We start from the raw sequence: 16361 nt of genomic DNA, 5'->3' as shown, positions 1-16361 counted from the left end.
GATGCTTGAAGCATACGTGCGAACAAATTATTTGCCGACAAAATAGCTTTCATTGTTGGAAAAGGCCAAAGTGGGTCTGTGTAAATAGTATTCGAAGACATAAAAGCAATTAAAAGCTCCATAGAGTAAGCAAGAAGTAAAAGGAAGCGGCAAAGTCTCCGGCTGTTAAACTTTTGCTAATAGAAACGTTTTGCGGCTGCGAATGAAAATATACCTATGGTATATTTCATTCGCAGCCGCAACATTTGCGAACAGCATATTTGCGAACACACCAGTTTCTACAATACGGGGAAATGCTATTGCCACGCAATAACAATTGACCTGGCCCATTCAATACCAAGGTTTTACATTACAAAGGGACACTGGCTGTTATGCGAATTCCCATACTACGGGCTTCTGATTATTTTCACTCGCTTACATTTTAAATATGGACATAACGACCAAGATGGTATTTTAAGCGTTAACTTGCCCCCCCCCCCCCTTTAAATAAAGACATGATATATGATCTACGGAAGTCACCTCTGTCCGTCACAAAGAAATCAGGGGATAAGTGATTGTGAGAAAGAAAGTTGGTGGAATTCTGTAGAGAATGTCGTGTATTTATAGTTTGTACTGTTTCTCCCACTCTCTCGCCCGATTTCGCATAACGTGGCAATCGAAGAAAAACCACACGTTAACACCGGCATATGTGATGCTTCTAACATAAACGACCTCCATGTTTCTGCGTTCCTGAGGTTTTCGCTCAAATCGCAGATAGCTGACAAAGGAAATCGCTTTTGTGGTATGTATGTCAATGCGAGTGCAGTTTGCTGCGTGTTTGCACGAAGCAAACAGTAATTATTTGTGTTTGCTATAACGCTGAACTGATGTGACTATAAAATGCATTTGTGTATTGGTTCATGGTATAAGTTTTTTAACTGCCACTGGCTACTGCACTACTTTCTGGCTGAAGCTGCTGATGCTTGTGTGTCGATTATATATGTTATAAATACTTGCCTTAAAATATCGATATATTGTGTTTTTTGTAACGTTCTTTCACTTCCTTTACACTTAAACTCATGTTGACGACCGTTAGATACTTGTATATCTGTGTATTTAGATACAGGGTGTCCTAGCTGACGTTATCCAAGCTCTTAAACCTTAAATATAGAATATATGAGGACGGGACCATTAGTATTTTGACAGTAGTGACGTACCACACCAGAAGCAAGAGTAAGAGAGAGAGAGAGAACAACTTTAGTGAAAATGCCTGCAGAGTCGGTTAGGCTCCCTCCACGCAGGGAGGACAAGCTTTTACCGCGACGCGGCCACTACGTCAATCTCGTGCATTGTGCTTCTCGAGGTCTTGGTTCCTCGCTACTTCCGCGGATCCGAGAGGGCCGCCACCCCCTCCTCGGGGTGCTGCCCCCCTTCTCCTCGGTTTCGCGAGGTCGCTGCCTCTCTAGAGCTGCCGAGACCTGCTGGACGGCCTTGAGTTGTGTATCTTGGTCATATCTCCTCGTTGCAGCCTCTAGCTGCGGCGGGATCGTCGTTTTCTCGCTGGCTTCTCGTGGATTTATACTACAGTCCCAAAGGATGTGAGCCGCGGTGGCTCTCTCCTTAGCGCAAAGTCTACACACGTCACTCGCGTACACGCTCGGACACACGTGTTTAGCTAGCACCGGGGTGAGCAGGGACCCCGTCTGTAATTGCCTGTATAACACTGCCTCCTTCCGGGTAAGCCCTGGGTGAGGTGGCGGCATAGTCTGTCTGTAAAGTCTGTACCACTCCACTATTTCGTTGAAGGTGGTCATCTTGTCCTTGGCACTGCACCGCGACCAACACTCCGAGTCGGCCGTGCTTGCAGCTGCGCGGTTCGTTAGTCCTCGCGCGGCCGAGTTGGCCGTCTCGTTGTGCTTCACGTTCCCGCGTTCCGACACGTCACTGCCCATGTGGGCCGGAAACCACTTGATCACCACAGCGCTTGTGCGTCCGATGTCTTCGGCCTTGCGCAGTATGCGCGCAGCCTCACTACATACCCTACCCTTGGCGTAGTTCTTCACTGCCATTCTAGAGTCACACAACACTGTAGTGCATCCGGGGCCGGAGACGGCCAAGGCAATGGCCACCTCCTCCGCCCGGTGCGCCTCTCGAGTCCGGACGCTCGCCGCGGTCTTCGTTGCACCCGTCGATGCCCCGACAGCCACCACCGCGTATGCGTCGCTGCTCGCTCGGTACTCCGCCGCGTCCACGTAGATGGCGCCTTCTTCTCTGGCGTGGAGGTCCACGAGAGCCCTGGCCCTCGCCAACCTCCGCTCCTTGTTGTGCTCGGGGTTCACGTTCCTCGGGATCGGGCAGACCCTGAGCTTGCTGTTGATGCTATCCGGTATAGGTACGTCTTTCTGCTGCTCGCCTTCCCTCGGCTTGAGGCCAAGGTCCCGCAGTATCTTTCTTCCGGTTCTCGTTTCAGAGAGACGCTCGAGTTGCGCCGTTCTCTGTGCTTCGGCTATTTCGTCCAGCGTGTTGTGGACTCCCAGCGCCATGAATTTTTCGGTGCTCGTGCTCCCGAGGAGGCCGAGTGCCGCCTTATACGCCTTGCGTATGGTGGCGTCTATCTTGTTACGTTCGCTCGGCCTCCAGTTGTGGAAAGCGGCCACGTACGTTATGTGGCTAACTGCGAAGGATTGAACGAGCCTAGTCAGGCTCTCCTCCTTCATCGCCGCTCTTCTGTTGGACACCCTCTTGATGAGTCTCATTGCCGCGGCCGCTTTGCCCGCGAGCTTGTTGGCCGTTTCACCGTTGACCCGGTTTCGCTGGATGAGCAGCCCGAGCACTCGAATCTTCTCGACCTCCGGTATTACTTGTCCTCCCGCTGTCTTGACCGTGATCTTGGGCAGCTCGTACTCGACTTCCATATTCTTTCTTTTCCTGCCCGCTCCTGTCGGTGGAATCACCAGCAGTTCTGACTTGGCCGGAGAGCAAACGAGTCCAGACCCGCCCAGCTGCTCCTCGATGGCGTTGATCGCTTCTTGCAGCGTTGTCTCGATGTGTCCGTCGCTTCCTCCCGGTACCCATAGCGTAACGTCGTCGGCGTAGATGGTGTGTCGGACTCCCGCTACTCTTTCTAGCCGGTTGGCCACCCCGATCATCACGAGGTTGAAGAGAAGCGGGGAGATCACCAAGCCCTGCGGAGTTCCGACGCTTCCCAGCTTCTTCTCTTCGAGCTGCAGGTCTCCCGCGCAGATTTCGGTGGTTCGTTCCGTCAGGAAGTCTTTGATGTACTGGTATGTCCTTCTGCCCATGTTTAGTCTGGATACTTGGGCCAGGATAGCCGAGTGCCTCACTTTATCGAAGGCGCTCTGCAAGTCCAGCCCGAGTATAGCTCTGTTGTCCTTGGTGCCCGTCGTATCGTCGATGATCTCGTTCTTAAGTAAGATCATGGCGTCTTGCGTCCCGAGCTTCTTCCGAAACCCGATGATAGAATTTGGGTAAGGCTCCGATTCTTCCAGGTAACGCTGCCACCTGTTCATGAGAACGTGCTCGAGGACCTTTCCCACGCAAGAAGTGAGCGATATCGGCCTGAGGTTCTCTATGTTGGGCGGCTTGCCAGGCTTGGGGATGAGGATCGTCTTGGCTGCTTTCCATTGCTTGGGCAGCCTTCCTTCTTGCCAGCACTTGTTGTAGAAGTTCGTGAGCGTTTCGATGGCCGCTTCGTTGAGGTTCTTGAGCGCTCTGTTGGTCACTCGATCGGGACCCGCGGCGGACCTGCCATTGAGATCCTGCAGGGCACCTCTGACTTCCCATGTCTGGATGTCTCGATCTAGCGTCTCGTTCTCGTTGCCTTGGTAATCCGGGTGTCTTTCCGTGGGGGTGGTCGGTAAGTACTTGGCGTCCAAGCGCCCCTTGACCTCGTCCTCCCCGTGTTCACAGATTGCCTTGTGTAGGATTCTGGCCAGGTTGTTGTAAACGTTTTTTTTTTCGGAGCAGTAACCTGCGGCAAGCCCCTGCTCTATTCTGGGTTACAGGTCTTCTCATTCCAGGAACCTTCTGGCCTTCACTGCCTCCCAGGCCCTAGCAACGAGGCGTCATTGTTGTCCCAGGTCCTCGGAGACGAGCGTGACCTGCCACGTTTTGATGGGGTCTTCACTTTCTTGTCTGGCGTTACAGCCTTGCAGTGAGAGCGATGTCTCAGTGTCTAGATGCCATGGGGACTCGATGATCTGGTGCGTCAAGTTGTCCGGTACGCCGCACATTTAGCTTTGGGTAGAGCCCATGCCAGAGTACTCTGCGAGTGGGCGCGATCTCGGGCCGTCGCGTGTGCCGCAGAAACCACGTCACGAAGCCCATGTCACGCAGGTGTACGGGATCAGATTGCTTCGGCGCTTCAATATCTTTAGTGCTTCTGTCGACATGCGACGCTTCGCGCAGTTTCTGACAGCTGCTTGAGAATCGGAAAGTACGACAGCTACGCCCATGCATGTGACCTTTGCTAAGGCAATCACCACCTCTTCTGCAGTCTCAAAGATTTGTTCTCGGACTGTGCAGACGCTAGCTCTCTGCCCTGGCAATCTACGACGCTCAGGGCACAAGCGTTTCTTTGAGGCTATTTGACTGCATCTGTGTATCTCGTTCCCGGGTATTGCCTGTGTGTTTGCCTTAGGGTATCCACTCAGGCTTGTCTTCTTTCCTTGTAGTACAGCGCAGTATGTGGCAGGTTATTGGTGCTATGCACAGGGATTCGTGTATGTTCCGGCGAATTCTTTCATGCCTGTCCGTAGCGTCTATAAAGGTTTCGCCGTAGCTCCGTCCTTGGAGCACTGATCTTCAGTGGGCTTGAGCGTCAGCCGTTCTAGTTGACTGTGGCTTTGTGAGCTTCATCAAGTTCTTGCCAGGTGTTGTGTACGTCCATGTTGAGAAGCGTCGTAGTCGAAGCCGTAGATAGGAGCCCCTGGTCGATTTTGATGGCTTTACATATTAGAATGCGCAGTTTTTATACCTCTGCATTCCTCTGCGCAAGGTTGGGCGCGCCGTATGTTATTCGACGGTAGAGGAGTGCTTAGATCACGCGTAGCGTGTCTTGCTCTTTAATGCCGCTTCTATGGCCTGCAACCTTCCTGACAAGATGCGTGAAATGTCATAGCGTTCGCGGCAATCGCCGAAGGTGCCGGCCCCAGACCCGGGTTTTTTTCGGTTGTGTAGCCCTAGACATCATACAGTTTGCACTATCGGGATGGGCGTTGCATTGAATGTGGCGCTGGGATCGGGTTCATCGTATTCGGGTGGTCTGCCTCGGATTCTTGACTTGAGGACGTGGTGTTCCGACTTCTCGGGAGTATAGCGGAGGCCGTATTTTTGCATCTAGGTCTCGATGGTATCTGCTGCTTTCTTTAGGCTTGCTTTTAGTTTCGGTGTTCGAGGCCCTTGTCCATAACCTTGCATCTGCATAAAAAGCCTGCTGTAGGTCTGGTATGGCGTGAAGCAGGCTGGGTAGCTTGGTCATGGCGAAGACGAAGAGCAGCGGCGATATGACAGAACCCTGCGGGGTGTCTGCTCCATATTCGGAAGATGTCATTGCGGAGACTGTATATTCCCACTGTGGATGTGCGGTCAGTGATGAAATTCCTGAAATCGTCGTTTGTCTGCGACCCGCAGCCTATGTCGTCGAGGTTGCAGAGGATAGCTTTACGACTCAATTTGTCAAAAGCTCCCTTTACGTCAATTGCTAGGATTGAGGATTTACTTCGGGGCTCAGGCGGTCAAAGATGGCTTCCTTGTTTGGAAGGAAGACGTGATGCGATGACAGGTTCTGCCTGAATGCGACCATAGTGTTTGAAAAATATCCATTGTTTTCGAGGTATAGGGTTAGCTGACTGTGTATCATGTGCTAAAAAGTTTCCCTATGCAAGAGGCAAGGCAAGAGAAATTAGCCGGATCTTTTTGATGCTTAAGTGTTTGTTAAGTGCGTAGATTATGGAGATGTCCAAGTGCTTCAGGCAGCCTGTAGCTCACCATACTCGGGCCCGTATTTAAGTACTGGAGTAGGGCTGCGGTGACCTGCTGCGGATGGCTTCATAGATGCTTCTTGATGATCCAATCTTTGCCTGGGTTGATGCCTCTGGTGAGCTTCGATAGTGCTGCAGAGAGTTCAGTCTGCATAAAGGGTTGGGAATTAAAGTTCAAGGTTTGGTTCCCCGGCACCGAGATTGCCATGTCGCGATGTATTAACGTGTGGGTCGCCGAACAGCTTCTTCTGAATGTCTCGAAGGAGGGTCTCTTCCAAACTGGCGTGTTTGTGTACGAGCCTACGCAGGTGCTATCGCTGCTGCGTCTTTGTGGGCCCGCGGTCGAGAAGGGCGCACAGGAGGTGTCACGTCGTCTTTGTGTTCAGGGTGCCCTGCAGTGTGCCGCAGAACAGGTGCCAGTTCTCTGTTCCTAACTTCGGGTATGATTCTGCTTGCTTGCTGAGGAGGCGATTCGTTTCGTTTATTTCTTGTTCAGCTTCTGTCTCTTCCATCACTTGAAGAGAGCTCTTCTGGCTTCCCAGAGGTGGACGAGGTTCGTGTTGACGGCTGGCGTTAGTACATTCAGCTGTATTCTTTTGGTGTGGCGTTTCGCCGTGTCGAGGACTTTCTTCAGCCAGTCAGGTATGTTGTCGATGGTGATCTCGACATTTAGCACGTCTCTGAATGGATTCCGCTCCATCACCCGGGTCGTTTCAAATCTGGAGGGCTTGCGAGTGTAAGCCACGGTTACTTGGAAGATGTGGTGTAAGCGCCCAAGGTTTCTAGGTGTCGGCTCCATTCTGCCGAGGGCATGATTAGCGTGAAGTTGATATTTGGGTTTGTCTCTGAAGACACTGTTCTAGTGGTTATGTATGGGTCGTTCCACGTGGTGAGTCTGTGTTGTGCAGTGTTGTGCAGTGTTGTGCACTCGCGCTCCTTTCTTCATGGCGGTCTGGTGTCCCATGTCGTGTGTGAGGCGTTGAAGTCTCCCACTATAACGGCATGATGACCATCAATGCGTTTTTAAATTGCACGGACAAGGTGGTCGAAGTGTGAAAGGTCGTTTCCGGGAGGACTGTACACTCGGTATGAAGAGGTAATTGTGTGATATTCTCTCCGGCATGACTTCTATTAAGGTGTGTTCGGTCCTTGGGCTGACCAGCTACAATTCCAGTACGGTGAGATTGTTGTTGGTGAGGATTGCTGTGTGTTTTGTTTGCACGTGGGCATTGTGATTTCATAGCCGGACGTATCGTGTATTTGTTTTTTGCAATACAATGACTTCGGGGGGGTCCTTGTTCGACAAATTCTTGTAAAGTAGCAGGCCGTGGTCCGTAGGACCGACAGTTCCACTGCCATATGCGGAGAGTCGAGAGCGCGTCTGTCGTCCTGTGATTAGAAACGCCATTTTCGGTTTGTTCTGTTCCCTGCCGATATTCGCGGGTACGTGAATATGAACTAGATTTACTTCGACCATTTACTCGGGCCCATTTCCGTCGGGTTGTATGTGATTTAGTGAGGTGTTGAGGTGCGCTTTGTTTACATAGCTTTTGTTCACGTGGGCTAGGAAGTTGTTTTGGTGCGCTACAAATTCCTCGACCGCAGCGTCTAGCGTGGAAATCTTGATTGCCATATTTGCGGTAGAATTTGCGATTGCTACCAGGGCAACTGATAGCAATTAATGCTCGGGCAATCATCCGCGGCCGTGATCTTTTTCCGTGGACCAAACGTTCCTCATTACGTACGCTTTCAGTCTCGCTCTTCGATGCCGACCCTACCGCAAGTCGGTGCAATACTGCAGGACGCGCAGCGGCACAGTACACCGCCAGGATGTATACCCAAGGCCACTGCCAGCCTTATGCTTTAAATGTGGCAAAACCGATCAACTACTGGACCTAGAGTGCAAGCCCGCCTGTAAGTTTTGCGGAGAAGGGCACGAAACCACAATGAAACATTGCAAGAAAACTGAAATCCACCGCCGCCGTGCTTCAACATACTACATCAAGGTATAGACAGGCTCAAAGCGAGAGACAGTCGCTGGAGCTAAGATGGCGAAGAATTCCAGAAATTGGGAAGCCCAGCCAGCAGCTTGATTAACAGTGCTGGAATGAAGGATCATTTGGGATTAATCCCCAAATAAAGTAAAACTAGATCTATACTGTAATCGTGTTCCCAATCCCACTCACACTTGCCCAAACACGTGAGCTGCTCGGACGTGGCGAACGGATCAAGTGGATTGAAAACACACACGCAGCACCAAATTTTCGTCGGCCGAAACTGGGCCTTCCAGCATTTCTAAAATAGGTTGCGAATTGAACAAAATAGGTTGCATAATCAAAACAGTCACCTACAAAGCCAACAGGCCCTCATTGACAAGTTGATCCAAAGCGAACAGAAACAGCAAGACAACATAAACAGGCTTCTACAAAAGTGCAAGGAGCAAAGGGCAGCATAGACAAGCTGCAGCAGAGAAGTACGAAAGTCCAATAAACATTGGACAGCTGCGACCCTCCCTTCTTAACGTAGATGTGGAAATGTACTTGACAAACGATTTGCAATCCTCCAAGAAACTCATAAAATGTACCTACCCCACAAGGAGGATCTTTTCATACTTTTACTACCAATATTTACACGAGAATATTTAAAGAACTTTATCATTACGGCATTGAGGGCGAAAATGTTGGTAGAAAAGTAATGACTGTGTTTTAAAACAGCAGATTTAATTGTTTTTAGTATGCTATGTCTCGCGTAATTATTTTTCCACCTTATAACGGGAACGCTCGAAAACGGTAAATAGCCGCCTGATTAGGCGTCCGCGCGCCGGAGCACAGGCGATCCCAGCCGTTGCTAGGAAGAATTAACTCTCCTCAATGCCTGGCTGGCGCACACTCTAAAGGGGCGAGGCATCGGTCCTGGCTTCGGTCACCGCGAACTGCGAGCTTCCTTTTCCCTGTAAAGCGCGAAGCCATTGTAGCGCAGCAGCATAGAAGGAGAGCAGAAAGGTACTGAACAGAGTTGTTTCTTCCAAGTAATGCCTGGGGCCACTGATTTCGCGTTGCGCGGACACATAATCATGTCGCTATTTTCATATTTTGCGCGTTATCATTATAACGAGAAAAAATAATGAGGCAAGATGTAAAAAAACTTTAAACAACTAAAAAGGCTGTTTTAAAACACAATTATTGCTTTTCTATGAAAATTCACGCCGTCACTTCAGTAATCAAAAAGTTCGGTAAAAAATGTCGCCTAATTACGATTCCAAGTTCGACTGTGAAACACAACCCTCCTGGCGCGGTCTGTCACTCCCAACAGAATACCATTGGTTGCGTACTCTTGTATTTTACATCTAATTAATAAGAGTTTGGCTAACATTAGCTGGCACTCCGTGTATATGCCAAAAATAGCGTTACCTGCGCGGGTTTAAAGATAATGCATGTGCAAGTTTTGCTACTGACATCATTATAGTGACAGAGTTAGGCTCATACGTGTATGAGGAGAGTTCTTTTTGAAGAATAAGTAAGATCTACAGAACATTTACATTTTTGTCCAAATATTCAGAAGATTCATAAGACCTGAAGCCGTCATACACTATGTATAACAACTCTAGTGAAAACAACTTACACGCCAGTGCAATACGCGATCCACTCACTATTCCAAGCAGAATGATTGTCCAAGCGGCGAGAGAGGCCATGACGGGACGCTTGCAATATTCACTGAATGATCGCTGCTAATATCTAAAAACCGTTTGCAAACCAGCGCATACGAGAATTATTTTCTCTGGATAACGCATTCCCCAGAAATCTTGCCATAACTTTATTTCGAGAAATGCTGAGCGTACGTCTGTGTCTTAAAACGTTTTTTTAAAACGGATTTGATCTATGAAAAGGCTATACCTCGCATAAAACAAAAGTCCTTTTCAGCGCTCAAATGCCGCTTTCCTAAGCAATAAATGAAAAGAGACTCAGCTCATATCTCTTTCAGTTACAGGCGCAAAGAAGCGTTGTATAAATATGTTTTCTTGATGTCGCTCTTTAACTCAATTCAGATTAAGCCATATGAAACGACGAGAACTTGCTTTCACCACAATTAGTATGCCAGCGTCTTACATGGAGGTACTCTTTCTTTGTGGACGTTCTTTATAATAAAGGAACCAAATAGTAAAAATAATTAGGCTCTCTCGATGCAACCATGTAGTGCCCGTTTGATCGGAATAAGTAGCTTTTATGTAGAGCAGAGTGTTGTTTTCCCAGTGCATCCGACACATATATACGAGCGCACGCTTGGCTGTCATGCTATTATCGTGTCAGCCAAGCGGACAAAACAATGCGCAATCCTAGATTTGGGTACATGTTATACTACCACAAAGCTGATCGAAAATAATCTGGGGAGTCGCATTACAGGCTTCTCCGTAGCAGCTGCGCTGCACAGCACCGAAACTTCATTGATTGATCTACATTTAAAGGCAGTATTTTTTGGCGATTTAGCACCACTTTTCCGTATCGGGTATGTAAAGGTCTGTTCTGAAAGTAGTAGGGCAGGGTTTTTCCTCTGCGAACGGGTGGCCGAGAGGTGATCAACCTGAGCAGGATCGGTCAAGGGGGATATTGGGAACGCTGGGAAAAATCGGCAGTCGGCTTTCGGCCAATGAAGAGAGCAGGTCGCTTGTACTGTGAACCCCTGTCGAAACGCCTCGTCACGGAGAATCATGGAGCGTTTACGGGATCAGCGATACACGATCAAATTTTGTGTAAAGCTTGGCGAAACGGGCAAAGAGACTCACAACATGATTAAAGAGCGCTACGGTGATCTTGCCATAGGTATATCAGGTGTTTTCTTGAGTGGCACAAGCTGTTCCGAGAAGGTAGGGAAAGAGTGGAAGATGACGACCACTCCGGACGCCCTTCGACCAGCAAGACCAACGAAAATGTGTCGCGAGTGAAACATTTAGTGAACAATGATCGTAGGATGAGTATCAGAATGATTGCTGATGATTTGAGCATTCCTCAAATCCAAGTTTTTGAGATCATGACAGAATCCTTAGAATCCTTAGATCATGACAGAATCCTGACAGAATCCTTAGATATGAGGAAAGTTTGCGCAAAGTTCATGCCGCGTGTTGTTCTAAGAGGAGCAATAGGCCAAACGGAAAGCGATCTGCCAGGATCTTCTTTATTATGTGAATGAGGACCCCCACTTTTTGGACAATGTAGTGACCGGTGACGAGATGTGGGTGTTTGATTACGACCCGGAGAGCAAGCGGCAGAGCTCAGGATGGCACACCCCTTCTTCCCCACGCCCCAAGAAAGCACGAATGAGCAAATCGAAGCAAAAGTCAACGCTCATTTGCTTTTTTGATCGACATGGAATCACCCACAAAGGTTTCGTACCACCCGGACAAACAGGTAAGGCTGTTTTTATGTGGAAGTCCTCAAAATACTGCGAAAACGCATTGTTCGCGTCCCCCCAGCCATCTCCAACAATTGGCGGCTGCACCATGACAACGCGCCGAGCCCCAAAGCGTTCCGCGTAGTGGAGTATATTGCCCATCACAAGGTGGTCATGCTGCCTCAGCCCCCCCTACAGCCCCGACTTGGCCCCGCCAGACTTTTTTCTATCCCCAAGAATAAAATCGACGCTCAAGGGCAAGCATCACCGAGCGTTAGAGGCGGTTCAACAGGCGGTGACGAGGGATCTAAACAGCATTCCGGTCCAGGCGTTCCTGGAGGCGTACGAAAACTGGAAAACTCGTTGGCAGCACTGTGTCGATGCGGAAGGGTGGCACTTTGAAAATTGTAATCATTTGTACAGTTCTCATGAATATTTTTAATGAGGCCTACTACTTTCAGAACAGACCCTGTATACCCAGTTATCGTGGCCAGATCCCCGAGGCAGTACAGTCTGAAGCTGTGCGCCGTTATGTGCTGCTGGGTTCGTGTATCTGGATCTGGAAGCACTAGTCGCCGTGATCTTCCCCCAATGTATATATATATATATATATATATATATATATATATATATATATATATATATATATATATATATATATATATATATAATAGAATAACACGTACTCATGACACCTGCGGCGGAAAGGATGTTCCACAACGAAGGTTTGTGAGTGGTGGCGCTGGCTAACACTCTCAGGCTTAGTTCTAGTAGTACCACATAACCACCCCAGAAATCGGGGGGAAGACGGCACCGGAAGTCGCTCAATTGCTAGAGCATCGCACGCGTAATGCGAAAGACATGAGAGCATTCCCTAACGGCGGTAAGTTGTTTTTTCATCCACTTTCAATTCCAATAAGTTATAATTTCTGTATTTCAGTCAGTAAGTACAAGGAATTTTCCCCGTGCGGCCCTTGGTGTCTTGTTTGTTGGCTCCTTATGATATAATATACAAATACAACATAAGGTACAACTTGTACTTGCTCATTGAATTAAAGAAATGATAGATTAACGGAAATGAAAGTGGATGAAAAAAACAACTTGCCACAGGTGGGAAACGATCCCATATCTTCGCATTACGCGTGCGATGCTCCACCAGTTGAGATAACGCGGTAACTTTTCCCGTCTATTTTCTTGGGTATTTATTATTTATTACTAGAAGTAACACTTCTAGTCTTAGCCAACGCCACCACTCACATATCTTGGCGGCGGATGGGGAACGTCCTTTCTAGCACAGGCGTCACGAGAACATGATCTTTATGGGTGAATGCAACTGATCAATAAAGCCACACGTGCTACCTGAAGGCATCAATATTGCCGGATTCGAGACCCTCATTATGTAATGAACGAGTGGAAAGAGGGTTAACGCTGGGGTCCAAATTTTATTAATCATATCAGAAGAAGTCAACAAGCGATGACACCAAGGAGAACATAGGGGACCTTCTACTTCTTTATTCAATTAAAGAAATGATCAATTAATGGAAATGAAAGCGGAAGAAAAAACAAAAATTACGTCAGAATACTAATAAAGATGTCTGTGCTACCTTTGAATATGAATTTAAGAATACCGTCATACCCGGACGAAAATTACGCCTTCAGCTTTCTTATGCTATGGAAATCCTCGAGTTCAGTGACGAAAATAAGATAGCAAGTCTGAACTATCTGCCAACGTGATGTCCTGTATCTGGGCTAATACCGACAAAAACAGGAGCAAAAGTGCTCGGCAAGCCAGTTGCGGGTTTCTTCTGCCTGAAAGGAGATTGTACGTTGGATGGTCTTACCACGGCTATAGATGACTCGATGTTTCACAACAGGGCCTAATTCTCCCGGCTTTCTCGAATAAAAAAAAAATACTACAGTCCAATACCCTGGAGAGCAATCGCATGTAATGGCTCGTAAACTCGAAATCCCCATAAGGAGGAGGGGGAAAAGGCGGGTAGCATAACGGACTTGCCCATCAAATGGCACCCACTTGCTCTATAACAGCAGTTATATTTAGTAATAAAGCGTATTTTTAAATCGCCAGCTGTCGAGCAGCGTTTTTTTTCTGTCGCACCATACCTGCATTCCAGGGAGAACATATAAACGTTCCCGCAATATGTTACGGCAATCGATAGATGAACAAACCTGAAGGAAAAGTTAATAATTTGGCAACAGAATCTTGAAGTATTACAATATTCCGGTGTGCTTGCTACCTTCCAGGACAGATGTCATCCTAAAGGCAAATGGTTACACATTAAACAATCATAAGAAGTACAGTGAGCTCTAGTGCTTACAGTGATTCGTGAATATAGCGTTTCCTACAATTTCGCAAAAAGGCCTGTCATCGTTGTGGATAACGACGCTTCTGGGAAGGCTGGCCCATTCCTGACAATTGCAAGAAACAAGTACTCAAACAAAGGTGTTGTACGGCACAAATGACTCATAACTTCTAATATGGCCTTCGACAAGATTTGAAATGTACTGTTGTAGCAGAATTTGGTAGTCGTCAAGTGTGATCTTTGAGAAATATTACAAAACATCGAGATAGACGGCGTCTTTGCGACTTGTAGCTACGCATACATGTGTTGCTTTGGTTTTCACTGAAGTAATATTATGGTGTTAACATTGTTTAATTGAAAAGGAACTGCATTCACTAAATCCCAGGAAGAAGGTAATTGTGTATTACAATCCTCCATTGCAATTCCACGGGACCGACACAGCATTACTGTCCTAAAGTGGGCTCGGTTGCTGTGCCACAATGCACTCTTCAAAGCCGTTCGCCTTCGCTGCGCAGGTGTCTGCCCATCTAATCATCCGGATACTCATCCTGGCCCTGGTTCCCGCCACTTCCGATGCCACGGCTCCCAGCGAACCACTTCGCTTCGAGTGGCCCGCCAGCCCTTGGCAGCGGTCTACAACTACAGATAGCCCGGCAACGCCACCGCTGCCGTGCCTCAACTGCCCCCGGATTCAAGTACCGTCATCGACAACAACCGAAGAGCCATCTATAAAAGAGCATCACCAACGGTGATTTTGGATGAAAAGTTCGAGTGAACTTGCCTTCTTGTTGAAAGAGCGACAATTCCACTGCCAGATCTCGAGGTGTTCGGGCGCGCTGCGTGTGGTGTTAGCCATTGCTGATGTTCATGGCACCGCCGTCGCAGTTGTCGGCGTCCCTGACGTCACCCGTGTTGTCTATGCGCCTGTACGCCTTGATGCGTGGGTTGCTGCTCTCGTCATCGACCCGCTTGCACGAGCCAAACTCAATCTTGCGTATTCTTCTTTCAAGGTCTTCATGGCTTAGTGTGTTCTCCTTGACTTTATTGTTTAATTCGCCCATCTTGTAAAGCATCTGTTGTATCGTAGCATAAATACCTTCGAGGGTGACTACACTTGACTGGCCTGCCGCTGCCGAGGCCGCACCGGGGAGCGATGAGGGCGTGGTGGTTCTTGAGGGGGCAGGAATGGAGATGGCGGGTTGGTGGCCTATCGTTCCGCTTTGCGACCCTGCCTGTGTGTTGTTGCTTGTTTTGCTTAGCAATGCTTCTAAGCGTTGCATGCAGAAATAAGATAAAGTCGACAAATTCTTAACATCTGTCTGAGTATTCATCCAGCGGATTTAGATACCGAGATGGCGTTGTTCTTAAAATTGGACGAGATTCTCCCTTATGTAGCCCATCTACATATAAGTTTGCTTATACATATCTCGCAAACATATTTGGGGAACTTAATGGTGAATATATGTTAGCACCCTGCACTTTTATTTACTTATCTATTGTAAAATGCCTTACAAGGCCACTACATGGGGTATTGAGCAAGAGTGGCATAGAATCAAGTAAGCACATACAATCTCGTAACAATATGAAGGTAGAGAAAAAGAATGCATGAGGCAAGTGGACAGTCTAAAAATGACAAACATATTAACAAAAACAGCTGTCTATGAGTACAATAAAAAGGAGCTCGATAAGTTTATAACACTTCAATAAGATAATAAAGTTACAAGATTTTATGCGCAGCAACTTGCGAAGCGCGCTGCGGAAGCGTGTTTGCTTAGACGATGCAAAATTTTCGCGCAAGAAAAGAGAGAAAAGTGGTGAGAAGGCTCTACAGTATTCACGCAAAAAATAAGGAAAAATAACGTAGCGACAATGGTTGTAAAGTTCACATACATATTTTCATCACGTCAAAATGATCGTATTTTGTGTTCATTTCTTTCTTCTATAACTGCACTTATATTCGTTTTCGCGTGTTTCCGTGTTTCTTCCCGTGCGTCACGAGCGTGTATTCGCAACTTTTGTATTTCGAATGCAGCTGTAACAGGGCTGTCAATCGCTCACCAAAGCGTAGTCTACAAACCATGTATGAGTGATTGCAGACGCGTTTGCTGCAGCTTAAAGGAGGTATCGTGTAAGCGCTGTAAAAAGAACGCTTTTAAGGTCGTCTGCTTTATGCGCAGCTCAGAACCACAATGTTCTGGCTGCCCGTATCAAGTATCTTAGGACAGCTCGTCCTTCGGCGGCGCACTAGAATTGCAGTAGCATGTACAGCTCGTTGACGTCTGGTTTTTGGAAAAGACCTGTCCGACGCCAGAGGCCGGCAGATGCGACAGTAAGGTGACGTGTATGTCACCATGCGTAAGCCACTCCCGGTTTCGCGATAAGCGACGGAACCTATTTATTACACGTGTTTTCAGGGCTGTTCATATTCGGCGAAAATATCTCGTGTACCTAGCCGCGTTAATGGCCGCATTCGTGCGTGAGATTCTGGAACCGCAACGTTAGAAACATTGAGAAATGCTATATATGAATGCTATATATAAATCAAGAGAGATCTTAGGCTTGTGGGATCACCTGCGCTGGATTTCTCCGCGATAAGGTGGCCTCCCCGCCTACAGGATCATCTGGCTAAGCTATCTCGGATGCTCGGTTGCCAAAATCAATAGTTTGAATCCTC

General features: G+C 47.9%; 1 long non-coding RNA gene and 1 pseudogene across 1 annotated transcript in view; both read right to left on the bottom strand.

The window, feature by feature from the left end:
- The window catches only part of LOC129383540 (uncharacterized), a 34085-nt gene extending 24240 nt beyond the window's left edge, over nucleotides 1-9845 (bottom strand). Inside the window, exon 1 of the long non-coding RNA XR_008611421.2 lies at nucleotides 9603-9845. This is a non-coding gene — a long non-coding RNA (uncharacterized lncRNA). The remainder of the gene's footprint in view (nucleotides 1-9602) is intronic.
- On the bottom strand, nucleotides 1357-3509 carry LOC140220005 (uncharacterized; annotated as a pseudogene).
- Nucleotides 9846-16361: the final 6516 nt, after the last annotated feature.

The sequence above is a fragment of the Dermacentor andersoni genome, chromosome 8 (assembly GCF_023375885.2).
Source record: "Dermacentor andersoni chromosome 8, qqDerAnde1_hic_scaffold, whole genome shotgun sequence".
Taxonomy (NCBI): domain Eukaryota; kingdom Metazoa; phylum Arthropoda; class Arachnida; order Ixodida; family Ixodidae; genus Dermacentor; species Dermacentor andersoni.
Note: the sequence above shows the minus strand (reverse complement) of the source record. Positions and strands in the feature narration are given on the sequence as shown.